The sequence below is a fragment of the Castanea sativa genome, chromosome 6 (genome assembly GCF_040712315.1).
Source record: "Castanea sativa cultivar Marrone di Chiusa Pesio chromosome 6, ASM4071231v1".
Lineage (NCBI taxonomy): Eukaryota > Viridiplantae > Streptophyta > Magnoliopsida > Fagales > Fagaceae > Castanea > Castanea sativa.
Window position 1 is genome coordinate 51,218,818 of NC_134018.1, and position 15,626 is coordinate 51,234,443.

The window sequence follows — 15,626 nt, forward strand, 5'->3', positions numbered from 1 at the left end:
TAGGGTATCTATCGAGAAACTGTCGAGCATCGGGCTAAAGCAGCCTTTTAAACCTCGATAGATGCTATCTATCAAGCTTTAAAATTCAGCACTTCTTCACTTGTATCTTGGATAGATTTGCATGGCTTTAACAATTGGACTTGAACTCTTGTTCCTTGAAGTATTAAACACATCCTAGATTTATCCAATTACAAGTAAAGTGCATTTTGTCAAAGGATTAGCCAATTCTAAATGACATATATTCCTAACAAGATTGATGAAGTCGCTAGAAAGTGAATACATTTAATATAATTTTCCTTTACCTAAAGCATTTAATTTTTCAGCGAGTGAGCGAGGATCTTGGTGTACTAGTGATTTCGTTATTTTAGTACTCCAGCGAATGTACTAATAATATGGATTTATTTTTTCCCAAACTACATTTATTATTTCGTTCTAGTGATCTCATTACTTGGTGTGCTTTTGCTAATAAGATAACTATATGGGTAACAACAAGTAACGCGTTAATAGATTAGTCATACGATATTTGTTGGGCTATTGTATTTTGGGAGAGACAAATTAGAGAAAGCCTACACCTATTATAAAGCTTAGCTAACTGAGAACTTGAATCTTTTTAAAGAGAGCAAGTACCGCACCACAATTCAAAGTGTTGTGTAATTTTTCGCAAATACATATTATCCAGAATTATTTCTATTTTGTTTCTCTTGTATTTTTCCATTTTTCTTGTGTTTGCACCAACATGTTGTAACTTGTAATTTGTAACAACTGGTTAATACCTAGAATTTGGATGCGTTCTCCTTGTCCAATCTACTTTGCACTATTTTATCCCCTACCATACGTATAATAAGATATTGAAGTATGGCTTTGCATTAAAAAGGAGTGCTATTTTACATATACTAGTTTTGAACCTGTGCCATTAGTCATGTGGAAAACATGGATTCGAACACGCTCCTACTTGTTACAAGTGAAAATAAATAAATAAAGAGATAGAAGGTCTTGAAAATTGAAGAGCTTACATAAGCAATATTACGATTCTATCACAACTGGTTTTAATATTAGGCATTGTTATTTGAGGATATTGAGAAATGAAAATGAATATTAGACACTGTTTCAACAAGACTGTTTTATCAAGAAATTGCTAAAAGTTTTTTTTTTTTAATAAGTAATAAACTCTATTGAAAATTGATATAAGGACAAAAGGATAAAACAAGGCACACAAGCAATGTGTTAAGAGCAACAATGAAAGAGAAACTAAATAGCAGTGAAAGTACAAAAATCAAGCATGTCAGGCAGAGATATGAAAGCAACAACACCAAAAGCATTTGCCCATTCAAACAAAGTCTGAAAGAAGAAAAACTTCAACTCTTTAATCGACCTTTCATCCCCTTCAAAAGTACATGTATTCCTAATAAACACAAAATCTAAAATCCATAATTTGCATTTTTGAGAGCATGCAATTATATCTCTATCCACACATCAAAAAATTAAAATTAAAACAACAATAAGTAATTTTTCAAGAATAAGTTTAAAAATAACTTAAAATATGATACTAATAATGATAATGATGGCTTACCTTCGCGTCACAAAGTAATTTAAGGACTATCCTCTAGAAAAGGATAAATAAACAAAAGAATTATAAACCGTAAAGAAAAGAATAAATATATGATAGAGCCACTTTCGTATTTACCTAAGATTTGGGGGGGGAAAAACAATAAAAATGGAATGCCTCTATAGGAAAAATGCTATCTTAAGACCTATGTTGCTTAAGAATTAGTACCAGTCAACAGAAATAAAGAGATGGTAGATGAAAGAAAAGCACCAATTGGAGCTTCTTTTTTTTTTTTTTTTTTTTGAGAATGAATTGGAGCAATTGATCTATGCCACATGATATAATTTCATTACACCCAAAAAAAAGTATTTATTGTCCGATAGAAATAAATGTATTTATAAACTCTTTTATGTTGAATTTTCACATTAATCTTCTTCCTCTCACTCTCCTCTCACTCTCTAAAACATAATAAAGTGAGCTCCAGTTAGTTCAACTAGTAAAGTTTCTGATGGTTGAATAAGAGATCTAGAGTTCAATTCTTGCCTACACCAAAAACTGATTAGTACTTAGTCTAATGATAAAGAGCATTATCATGAGCGGACGCCTTGAAACTTACTCTAAAAAAAAAAAACATAATTAGAATGCAAGGATATTATACTACAAAATATTGACAAAAAACTGCAACTAAAACGAAATCAGCCACCAAATAACTAACTAAAATGAAATTCAAAATCATAGGACATGATCATTGACCAAAAGACACTAAATGGCGTATTTGTCATAAATTTTTTATGTTAATTGTAAAGTTTTCCTTCAGAGTATAAAAATTTACAAAATTCTACCAAGAAAAAATAATAAAAACAAAGACAAACATAACAAATATATCAATTTTGATAGAATTAAAGTAAACACTTCCAAATGTCAAAATATAATCTAACATCAATTTTATTACATGATTGCTAGCAATGTTTAAATTCAAGTAAATTAGTTCTAAATTCAAGCAACATGTACAGATTCTCCACTTGTGCCATTTGGATTTATTGGGTCCACAAATCAATATTTTTTTTTAGAGAGAGTTTTGATCAACCTATGGCATCCACTCCTGATGATAGCTCTTTATCATCAGACCAAGACACCAATCAATTTTTGGTGTAGATGGGGATTGAACCACAGATCTCTTATTCTATCATCAGAGACTTAAATATTAAATAGAAGCATTGAAGTGATTATTATTTACTGAAAATTTTGGTAAGAGTAAAAATTAGTTCAATTCAAATTTCACGTTAAAAATGTTTTTTTTCTTAAAAGAAAAGATAAAGATGCATACATTTTGGATGAGTTTTAAAAATAAAACCTGAAAATTTTACTAAAATAAAGGTTGTGTAATTGCTTGGTAGTGTGGATGAACCTCTTGAACATGGGATTTGATTTTTTAAAAATAATTATTTTTTAATTTAGTTATTGAATTTCCTTATATGCCCCATCTTTTATTTTTAAAGAGTAATGATAATATAATATATTAGGGTTATTTTAGTCAATAGAGTTAGAAGTAACTAATTTTCTAAATCTTCTCAATATATAGAGATTACACTAAACACACGAAAAAAGAGTCTCGTGCACGTGCAACGCGTACAATAAGGTTAATACAAAATAAAAAGGGAGAAAAAGAGTCAATATATAATAAAGAGGAAAGGATGAAAGAAGTGTAACGGTAAGATAGAGAGTAGTGGGAAGACAAATAAGCAAAGAGGGAGGGGAAAAGTTGGAGTGAGTGTAACAAACTAACTGTAGGTGTTGACTAATAGAGAGAAAAATAGTTTTTTTTTTTTAAGAATAAAAAGAAAAAAAGTTTAAAAAGATTATTAAAAAAAAAGGTTGAAAATAAATGAATAATGTGACACAATGATAGAATAAAAAATTTTATTGCTACGTGTCCACACACACACACATATATATATAGTGGCTAAATGATTAAATTCATTATTCTCTACTCTTTAAACTTTTAACTATAGTCACCTTGTGCATGATAGTTGAAATGTTGTGAAGATGACACCATTTTAAATTGAACTATTTTTCCTTCTCCATCATCATAAATGGCAAACATTACAAATTTCTCCAAAAAGGGCTTCAGTTTTGTTTAATATTGATGCAGAGAGTCGAAAACTTAAAACTGGATTTTGCCTAATGTTGCGTGCCTAAATCATAGATGCCAACTTTATTTTCAAATTACAAATGAGAGAGAGAGAGAGAGAGAGAGAGAGAGAGAGAGAGAGAGAGGTTGGACTTGGATCAGATAAAGAAGTCAGAATGAAAAATTATTCTAGTTTCCACTTGGAAGTCCAAAGTGGTTCTTGCTTTTTCTGTGTTAATTTAACATGTGAACTTGGTTAATTATAGAATAAATTTTTTTATTGAAACAATTATAGAAGCAATTAAAGAAAGGATTAGCTAATGAAAAAGGAAGCCCTTCTCAATTAGCAAAGGAAATTTAATTATTCTTCCAACTGTCTTTTTAATTCTATTTGATTTGAATCATTTGATAGCCATAGCAAGTGGAACATATTTCCTTCTTAAAATTTGAATGGGTAGAGAGAAGAACATGGCACTCATCACTCATGTATGGTTATGATTAGGTTGCTGGTCTACATCATATGATTAGAATTCTTTCTTTGTTAAGAAAAGAATTCTATTCCAGATGAAGATATTTCTTGAATTTTTTTTTTTCAATTCCTATTTTGATTTGATCATGGATTTTAGTGGATTTTAATGTGTTATCGGCGGTAAGTATTAGCAGAGTGGGAGTACTCTGGGTTGGGCCACGGTTAAATTAAACAAATATAACATGCCTCATCAAGCAACCCAGTTTCTCTAACACGGTTGAGCTTGGGCCATTTACCGATTATAGTTTTAGTTAGCTACATTTCTACTCTAATCAACCTTCTTGACTGCTGGGCCAATACAATTTAGTCTCATAGAGAAGCAAACACATGGAATGATAGTTATAATAGGAATGGTAGTTTTTTTTTTTTTTTTTTTAGAGTTTCAATCTATAGCGTCCGCTTCTGATAATAGCTCTTTATTATCAGACCAAGACACCAATCAGTTTTTGGTGTAGGCAGGGATTGAATCCCAGATCTCTTATACAACCATCAAAAACTTTACCAGCTAAGCTAACTGGAACCCACAGAAATGGTAGTTTTTATTACTATAAATAAAAGGTATTATAATGAAATAATTAAATATATTCATATGTTTGATTGTAGCTCATAGCACCACCAGCAATAATCATATGTGTGGAGTCAAGATTATGAAAGTAAACATATTCATACATGGGTGTCCATAAACTCACGTACCATTCTTTTTTATTTAGCTTTAACTGGAAATAGAAATCTTAAAAACCTTCTTTTTTTTTTTTTTTTGAGGGTGTAAATCTTGAAAACCTTGTCACCTTACCACACACTATCAAACATAGACTCTGATACTACTTGTTGGGAGATAAGATAACATATTGGAAGACTCCAATTGAGGTTTTTTCTTATTCGTTTTTTTTTTAGAAGAAGTGACAATTGAGTTGTTAATAATATATAAGGTTAATGGGCACTTGTACAAGGTTAAAGATGAATTAATTAGGAGAGAGAAAGAAAGTAGAAAAGAAAATAATATAATATTCTCTCAAATTAATTAGGTTAGCGAATATAGAAAGCAATTAATTTTAAAGATAATATTGATTATAGTGATTTTTTAACCATTAGATTTCTTAGAAATTTACGGTTTAAAAAATGTGTAACTTTTGTAGAGTTACACTAGATGTAACTCTCTCTCTCTCTCTCTCTCTCTCTCTCTATATATATATATATATGGACATCACTTAACCCAAATGTGTAAGCTAATAAGTTTGGATCCAACTATATTATATAATAATTACTTGCTCTTGTCATTATTATTTAATGTGAAATTTTACTCATGTATATATCCAACCAATGGTAATTATGAAAAAAGAGCTGAGCTCTTTGCGCTACAAAACAAAGGGTGCAATTGGATCTCCCTAGCTCCCAAATGAGTTGGCTAAACGAATACTGGGAGTTCATTGATATACATTGTACGTGAAATTTTAATTCAAAATTTTAAGCCAACTTTGGACTTATTTGTTGTGTACATCAGTTTTTAACCCTTTTTTTTTTTTTTTACTTAATTGCCTTATATAAGAATGATTAGGTTCCGAGGTACTTTCACATTAAATTGAGAGAAAAAGAAACATAATATGGAAGGGCTCAACGTATTTGTCCAAATTATTTACTAAATTATCTATGAAGTCGATGCTTATTCTCCAAGATTATGAATGTATTTAATTCATGATTTCTAGATTTTCTGGTTAGTAACTTCCATCACATTTTTTACTGGTTCAGAATCATTATACGCGATTCTGTTCAGATTCAAGACCAATTCAAAATCATTCTACTACATTTTTGTTTTAACACACACTCCAAATGACCTTTATTTAGAGAAAAATATAAACCTTCACGCGTAGTTTCAACCTCCTTTAACATATGAGGAGAAACATATATATATATATATATATATATATATATATATATATATATATATATATATATATTTATATTTATATTTATATACGCCCTTTATATATGATCCAAAGGCACCATAACTTTCTTCATCCTTTCCATTAACATTTTCTTCAAAATAAAAAAGATAGCAATATAAGACATGGACACCAATAAAACCATTGCCATGTTCCTTATTGTCTCCTCCATGCTGGTTGTGATGGCATTTGCAGACGAGGCTCAAGATTTGGAGACATGTCTCTCTGTATGCACGCCTGAGTGCTTGAGACAGAATCCTTCAGCAACACCTCCTGCATGTGACAGTGCCTGCAGAGAAATTTGCACCATTCTCATTAGAAACGGCCAAGATCCCGGTTCACCATTTTCCGTTGAAAAAATGAACGGTTTACAACATTGAATATTCGCCTTCGATATCTACTTGCAGCCTGCAGTTTGCTTTGCTTTGATAAATAAGTAATGTACCAGTCCTAACTTATTTTGATAAATATGTTCCTTTGGTTGTATATGGTATTTCTAAACTTGTATTACATTAACTTGTGAAGACTTTTGGATGAGTTCTTCAAGGGATGTACTGTTTAATGTATAAGATTGTATTTTTGATATAATATATGAGTAAAAGTTTTATTTATTTTTTGTTCTAGTCTCATTATTTGGTGTGTTTGTGCTACTAAGATAACTAAATGCAAGTTACAAGTTACAACAAGCAATACGTTAATAGATCGGTGGACGGCGGAACAACTTGTCCAAGCTAAATCAGAGTAAGATGAAAGATGGTGGTAACTGGTAAGAACTGGTAATACATTGAGTTTGGATGAGTTATCCACGTCCAATCTACTCTGCACTGTTTTATCCCCTATTGAATACCGTACGTATAATAAGATATTGGACTATGGTTTTGCGTAAAAAAGGAGTGCTATTTTACGTATAAGATCGATGCTGACTACAGATTTGAGGTATGATGAATTGGCATCTAAGAATGATGGGAAGTACATTGCTGGAGTACAAATATGTCTTGCCACCAAGAGTTTCAAAGCAGGTACAATGTTGAGGCTGAATTATATGCTGAATAATAAGTATAAGATACCGTCATGGAAATTTTTTTATTGAATCTCATCAATGCCCATCACCTTTTTTTAAAAAAATTATAAGAAATTGACTATATTAAAACCGAAAATAAAAGTACAAGAAGTATCCAGGGTTTAAGAAAACAAAAAGATATAATATAAAATTGATAAGATACAATTATATTAAGTAATCAACGTAACAATATTGGGAATGAATATTATGTGAAAGGTTGATAAGGTAACTCTAATAAAGGAATATAAAATTGAATCACATAACATTAAACTTATTGAATGTTTTGATGGATAACTAATTATATTTGTTACAAAGGCTGCATATCAATCATCTTTCCGGCTTTTCTAGACCTAAAGTGAAAGCTTTGTGCATGCATCTAAGGGAATAAGAATAAGCATGAACACTTTATTTGGGGTATCATGTATGCACTACAAAAAAAAGGTTCTATAGCCGCATTTTTAAAACGTGGCTACAGCTCCAAAAAACATGGCTATAGGACGATTTGGTCTATAGCCATGTTTTTTTAGGCTACATTTTCAACCATGGCCTAAAATGCGTAACTATAGGCTTGATGGGTCTATGGCCACGTTTTTATAAACGTGGCTATAGGACATACTCTAGCCACGGTTTCAAAACCGCGGCTATAGCCACGTTTAAAACGTGGCTATAGGTCAATTGTTGATTTCCAGGAAGAAAGATTAGCCGCATTTAAAACGCGGCCATAGTTGTGAGCTAAAGTCGTGTTTTTAAAAACGTGGCTTTATCCCACAACTATGGCCACGTTTTAAAAACGCGGCTTCAGCCCATACCTATGGCCGCGTTTTAAACGCCACTATAACCCCTGAATAGTTTTTTGAATTTGTCTATAGCCGCGTTTTTAAAACGCTGCTATAGACTTTTATTTTTTTTTAAAAAAAATTTGTAAGCCACATGGTAAATGCATTTATAAACGCTGCTATAAATTTTACAAATGCTACTATAAAAAACCTGTCACACACACAATTCCAACTTCTTATTCCTGCAAAATTCCAACTTGTTGCATACAACAAAATAACAATCTCAAACCTGTCACAATCTCAATCAAGCTTTAAGGACTATAAAAAATTATCAACCTTCAAAGAATATGCAGTTCAATACAGTAAAAAAGTTGCAACAAGCATCAACATATGATTTTTCAACCATCCTCAACTAAAAACATTACACAGATGCTTCTAAGGGTTCCTTCCCATCTCCAAGCTCTTGTCTACAAGTGGGTACCCTTGTTTTATAGGTAGAACACAGTTTATGTCCATAATGGCACTACAAAAATATAATGGCAGCAGTTAGACAAGATTAGTAGCTGTATCTATAAATACAGATACTCTAAAAAACAAGATTAGTGAAGTTAGACAACTTTTTACCCAATTCATGTTTATAATTCTAAAGCAATTATAATTATTGCGGATGAAATTTGGTCTCTACAACTTTTTACCCAATTTATGAAATCAAAATCTTCCACATGCAATGGACCATATCCATATCAAAATAAATTGGATGTACATTATTAGCAGATGTTGTCTCAAATTTTTGCACCTAACTAGAAACAAACCATTCTCTTCTTCATCAAATCATGGCATTATGTGCAACTATCACTACAAGTTCTTTCAACCTTGTACCTCCTCTTCATCAAATTCCACAAACTTCTAAATCCAACCACACCATTCAAGCACACAATATTGTAAAATAAAACCCTATAGCAATGTAGGAAGGTGGGAAAGATAGACACACCTGAATATCAGACTTGGACAGACCAAGCACGTCCATGTAGAAAATGTACTCCTTGGGAGTGTCCAAAATGTCAACTGGAATGCTCAACACACCCTTGTTCTCATTGGACTCGTGTTCCTACAAAGGAAACATCAATTTCTCAAAGCTCTCCGTGAAATTGAACAAGTGGTTCACCAAGTCCCCACTGATCCCAACACGGCTCATTTTTTCCACTTCTTAGCAACGCACACGAATGCTCTGTGAATTTCAACAAACACAACAACAAGCATTAGCAACTAACAACGACAAGAGTGATACTACATAAACTAATTTGTCAAATTATTGTTGATGTGACACTAATTACATTCATTTGCACATTCATTTGGAAACTATTTATAGTAAAAATTCATAGCTTCTCAGTTGTCATACACTCAAAAGCATTATAAATTTCATATCATTCCCTATGCATGTCTCTTCCTAGACAACGTGGCAAGTATAAATTCCTTTGAATACCAAAGGTCAAATTCTTCCTAAACAACAACAAAAACAAATCTTTTAAAAGTGCTGACATACCTGCAACTTGTGAAGGTATTGAGGCTGACCATGTCCTCTCTTAATGGTTCTAGTGCGCTCCAAAAGCCTGTCAACAAAGACTCGACTTGCCATTATCAACATGAGCAATAATGGAAACTTTCCTATCCAAAAAAATTACACAAATTGAACCAGCAAAAAGTACTAAAATAACAATAAAGAAAAAAAAATCAAACCACAAATTACGAAATGGTATTGTTCATATTTCAAACTTACAATGAGAACAATGCATAGCTTCACTATTTAATCCTCTTGGTCGTTCTTCTATGTTGTTAAAGCATCAATGTAGCTGTCTACATATACAAGAGATACAACTACAAGGTTTTTTTGCACAAAAAATATTGTCAATCTTTGAATGGCATGATTGACCTGTATATAATATCAAAATAATAATAATGTCTACAATATTCCTTCATGAACAGCCAAAATATTGTCTATATGTGTATAATACAATATACAATCACAAAATATCCACGAAGAGTCCTCATTTAGATGCAGCGCTACCCTGAATACATTAAACACAACGTATTATTTCTAACATAACAATTCATTGCAATAAACCACTATTTTCATTAAATTAAATTAAATGCAACATTTTTAGTACCTGAGACTGCAGCTGTGAAGCACTTATAAATGGGCCTAAATCACGTAACATGTCGCCCATTGTTTTCATCACCTCTATCATTTGTTCGTTATGCTTTGCTTCTGATTGGACAATTGCTGAGGTGAGTTGCGCCTTATGCTGCTCATGTAAGTCTGCGATTTGCTCCTAATGCCTCTGCTCTACCTGGGCAAGTTGGTCCCTCAAAGTCTGGTGCGAAGTTTCCAATTCAGTCATTCGATGGGTCATTTCGATGGACGACAGTGGAAGTGTATAGTATGAACGGTTGGACCCATTTCTTCCTGATGGAGTTGGTCCAAAACCCACCCAAGAGCAGTGGACCACATAGAAGCTTTCATCGGTAACATAAGCTCCAATTCTTTAAGGAATTGAGGAAGAGCAACAGTTATATTAAGCATGGGCTGCTATATGTTACCTATCAGCCTAGACCAGAATAAGTTCGAATTTTCCTGATTCATGTACTAAGAAATTATAGTTTTATTGAACAAGTTGCAATTTGTCAGCCTAAGTCAATTCAATGCCTGCCAGCTATAGTTTATTAAACACAACTGTCAAAACTTACTCTTAGAGACCAATTATCAGTCATGAATCCATGCTATTGGATTTTAGATCATTTTTTTAACATCAATGCGATGCTTACTTGCTAGTTTAAAATTTATGTCTATTTTTATCTAAAATAGTCTGAAAATTTTATTTTCAGAGAGAAGCCAATCTTAGATATCCGCCTTGTCATGATTCTAGGGGCAGTTCATTCCTCCACCAATGAACTATAGCTCAACTGGCATCACCCCCTTTGTCTAAAAGAGGAAGGCCTTTCAAAGAATAATTTAGCAAACATGGGCATTCAGCTTGAAGTCAATTCCTCTCTATGAGGAAGGCTATTCCATCCTCAACATGAAAATTTGTGACAGTAAAAATATCTTTTGATATTTTATATTTGGAGGTATAAATCCAAACGGTTTGGACATAGTCTTAGTTAACTTTTTCATAGATATTAACAGAAGCAACCTCATTCAAGCTTGAGATGATGATCAGCCTTTGAATTTAAAGATAGTAAGAAGTCCCAGCAGAAACAATATCCAATATAGATGGGATGAGGTTAGTATCACATTAACTTAAAGTCCAGCAAAAATCACATCAATTGAACTATTAATCAAGGCAAAAAAATTTGTAAATCACGGAAAGCATCTAATGAAGAGCAGCATTGGTATGAACTGTAAAACCACATGACCAACAATGTCTCTAGACACAAACAGAAATAATAGAAAACACGAAATATTCCCGAGTTAGTTGTATTCAATAACACAACTAATTTCTAAATGCTTTTGCTAGCTGAGAAGATGCAGGAAAATAGAAAAGAATGAAATAAAAGATACAAAGCTTTTCAATTGAAAAACTACACATCAACAGTAATAATTGTTGAAGCAATTCCTTGATTTAACCTAGTCTCATAATCATCTATTATGGTTATGAGAAGCTTCGATATTGGCAATACCTGTTCTCCAAGCAACCATATTGTACCTAATGCCAGAATCCCCCATCTGGCTAGTGAAGAACGTGAGTTATTTATATTTTTTATTATACAATTTCAGTTATATAGGTGCTGTCCGATTAAGATAAAATTAGTAAAATTGTCATGGTCTCTCATATATGATTTTGCTGTGTGACAAAGTGATATAATGTTGAGATGTGCGAAATGGACCTCCAACCTAGGAAGGAGTGTTCATGGGTGTGGTTTGTGGAGAAGTATTCGGATTAATTAGAATGTGTTCAGCAAAAGCATCCAGCTTTGATTGGTTTAGGGCTTGGGGACTCACATCTAGCGATTCTCTCCCTTTGTTCCTTAGCTCTCTCTTCATTTGTAATTAGTGCTTCTTTTATGTTTTTGCTTTTTTCTCTCTTTTTTTGTACTCTTTGACATGCTTTGCAATATATTTGGTAAATCCTTCAATCCGTGGCCCTCTAAATACTAACACATGTATTTATGTACTCGTAACAACTAGATTTACTTTCTTTTTTAAATAAGTATAGTTAAATAAAAAAAAAATGTCACTCTTTCACAACTAGACAATGTTCCACGCCATAGGCAAATACTTTGTAATTTCATTTGAAAATTATTTTTATATGTTTTTATAAAGATCAATATATAATACTCATTTTGTTGTATAACATTTATGATATTTTTTTTCACACTTTTGCTGAATTCTTTGAAACCCGATTTCCTTAATTCATATCTTATAAATTTTTCTTGTCCTAGAAGTAGTTTCTAAACTATTGAGGGGATTTTCTTTACTAATCTAGATATATGAGGTTGGAACTGAATGGTGCTTAGACAAGAAACTATATTTTATTATAAATTTAATATTAAAATGACTAAAATAAAATCTAGATAAAAAGTAGTCTTTATTTTTATAAATGAGCACTTATTAAACACTTCCTCAACCACTCCAATCTCACCTCTAGATCCTAAGGCCCCAATCACAAACACTGTGTTCATTATCTAAATGAGATGAAATCATTTGTGTACCAACATAAAGAGAACATGATCAAACAACGATAAAATAACTAAAAACACTGCCATTTATTAAAATTTAATTGCCTCTAACTAGGCCTCCATATCCTTAAAAAAAAACTTTGAAATTATCATAATATTTTACTTTTATGGATGTGGCTCATATTGATTCCAAGCAGTCAAATAATACAAAGAAACCAATAAATTCTATGGTCTAAAACAAAATATAAAAATAAAATAAAATAAGAGTGGCTAACCGCATCAGTAATATCAATTAGCTAGAAGCAGTATTTATAAGAAACTGCTTGTAGCTAGAATCAAATAATAATCTTAGCTAGAATCAAATAATAATCTTTTGCAGTGCTGGCAGGGGCAGGAGTTTTGTTTCTGGGAGGGCTTGTTTACAAGAAACTGCGTTCTAATATAAGAAGAAGTTGGTTAGGACTTGCAGCCAGGAGACCGGCTCTTTGAGGTTGCAAGAGATTATTATTTGATTTCACTTTCTTTGATTGCTTGAAGCAATTACTTTTACACCAATAGCTAAATGATTGAATTCATTATTCTCTACAGTTTGAACTTTTAACTAGAGCCACCTTATAAATGAATAGTGGCGGAGCTAGGGGGGGGGCGAGGGGGGGGGGGGCAATGGCCCCCCCTGACTTTTCAAAAAAATTTCTAATCTTCTATTAAAAGTTGTATAAAAATTATAAATTACATAAAATTTTGCCTACTGCCCCCCTCAGATTTTGAATTTGTTATCTCAAAATTTAAATTTGACCCTCAAATTTAGGAACTAATCCAATAAAAGCAAAACCCAACAGAATCAATTAGGTAAAAAAAAAAAATTTGATATAAGAACCCCAGAAATAAAAACCCCATCTGGCCCATTCATTCCTCAGCCCATCCTCCAAATTCTAACAAAAAACCCCATTCTCCTCCATCAAATTCCAAATCACCAATGACAAAAATATTACTAATATATGAACAAAAGAGCAAAACAAATCTCCTCTTACATTTACTAGGAGTATAATGCCCCCATCACGCCGCCTCTCCATGACAGTCCTCCACACCACTAGTCGCCCTTCTATGAATCACTGGTATCTTTCTCATTTTTTATCTCGCTCCCTTCTTGTGTGTTTGTTAGCTTCTTTTTCTTTCTTTCTTTTTTTCTATAACTATGTGTTTTGTATTACTCTGTGTGCTGTGTTACTGCTGTACAACACTTCAAAATACTATGTGTGAGTGTGAGAATGGCGTTTTTGTGGTTGTAAATTTGACAAGTGTGGATTTCTGTCTTTCACTTTAATTATATAATATATTATAATATTTTGAGTTTCTGTCATATAATAATATATAAGATTATAAAATATCGTTATATGTAATTAGTTATTACAATGTATTGTTATTTGCATTTATATTTTGGCTTGAGTGGTTGAATTATAAATGAGTTTTATACAATAAAAAAAACGTAGGACACAACATCATTAAGCTAAAATATTAATTTATAAAATAAAATTTTTTATTGGGTCTTGAATTTTTCTTAATTCAATAATTTTGTTATATTTAATTTGCCCCCTAAAAAAACTTCCTGGCACCGCCACTATAAATGATAGTCCAAATGTTGTCAAGATGACATTGACACCATTCTGAATTGGACTATTCTTCATCCTCCATCATCACACATGGCAAATTTCTCTAGTAAGAGCTTCAGTTTTGTTAAATTTGATGCAGAGAGAGTTGAGCACTTAAACTGGATTTTGTCTAATGTTGCATGCCTAAATTATGCGTGCCGACTGGATTATCAAATTGCAAATTGGAGAGAGAGAGAGAGAGAGAGTTCAAGAATGGATTTGCATCAGATAAGGACGTCAGAACGAAAAATTAGTCTAGTTTCCACTTGAAGTCCAAAGTGTTTCTTGCTTAATATTACAAGTGAACTTGGTTAATTACAGAAGAAATTAAAGAGAGGAAGCACTTCTCAAATAGCCAAGGAAATTTAATTTATTTTTCCAACTTTCCTTTTTTTAATTCTATTTGATTTGATGCCATTTGAGTAGAAGCATTATTTTTGTGCTTAAGGAATGGAATCCTAAACTCTTTGTTTTTCAAAAATAACTTTGTGGGACTACTAGACCCACATCACAGTCAAGAAATTTCATTTATGCACTACCTATAGACATGTCTTGAGCAATGAGGATTCCTGTAGAGCATTGAGAACATTTTATTAAAGCATCATTGGACCCCTTCTCCACTTCTCATTTTATACCTGATTGACTAACATCAATCCTTGAGATTTTTCCTTGGTTCGTAAGATTGCGGCAAAGAATTTTGCTTGTGGAACAACCTCGACGATGACTAATATGTTTCAAATCCTTTTCAACCATATACATTGTTGTGCCACTGGGACTGTTACGAGACTTCGTTAAACATCGTACAAGAACACACGTACCACTTTTTTTGTTTTAGAAAGTTTCAATGTATTGCATTCTTTTTTATAATTGTTTTTTATTATCAGACCAAAACAACAATTGATTTTGGTGTAGGTAAGAATTGAACCACAGATCTTTTATTCGATGACAATAAATTTTACCAATTAAACTAATTGAAACCCACAACACACACGTACCAATTTGATACAAAGTTTGCCACCGTTGCCCTCAATTGACATTGGAAAACTACACTATAATTGTAACAGTCAAATCAAAATAAGTTCAGAGCTAAAAGCTTAATGGAATATTTTCAGTGGCCATAGGTGTGGAATATATTCCTTCTTAAAATTTAAATGAGTAGAGAGAAGGACATGGCACTTGTAAAGTTGAATTTATTAAACTATGTGGTAACTTTATTCCATGCCAAATTTGTTTGTAATTTAGTATTTAGAAACCTTGTATTTAGGTGAGAATAATGTAAGGGTTGTGTGTGTGAGAGTGTCAAGATTTGATCAAGAGT

The 15,626-nt window shown here is 32.1% G+C and overlaps 1 long non-coding RNA gene across 3 annotated transcripts; it reads right to left on the reverse strand.

Moving 5' to 3' along the window:
• Window positions 1-8,142: 8,142 nt before the first annotated feature.
• LOC142638793 (uncharacterized) lies at window positions 8,143-13,866 on the reverse strand. Of its 3 annotated transcripts, none has more exons than XR_012845055.1 (5): window positions 13,691-13,866; window positions 10,148-10,523; window positions 9,526-10,048; window positions 8,974-9,210; window positions 8,143-8,505 (listed from the first exon to the last, which is right to left on the reverse strand). It is a non-coding gene; the product is annotated as an uncharacterized LOC142638793 (long non-coding RNA). The 3 variants fall into 3 exon arrangements; XR_012845056.1 differs by lacking the exon at window positions 13,691-13,866 and having other exon boundaries at window positions 9,526-9,592; window positions 9,760-10,048; window positions 10,148-13,298; XR_012845054.1 differs by lacking the exon at window positions 13,691-13,866 and having other exon boundaries at window positions 10,148-13,298.
• Between the last annotated feature and the right edge of the window lie 1,760 nt (window positions 13,867-15,626).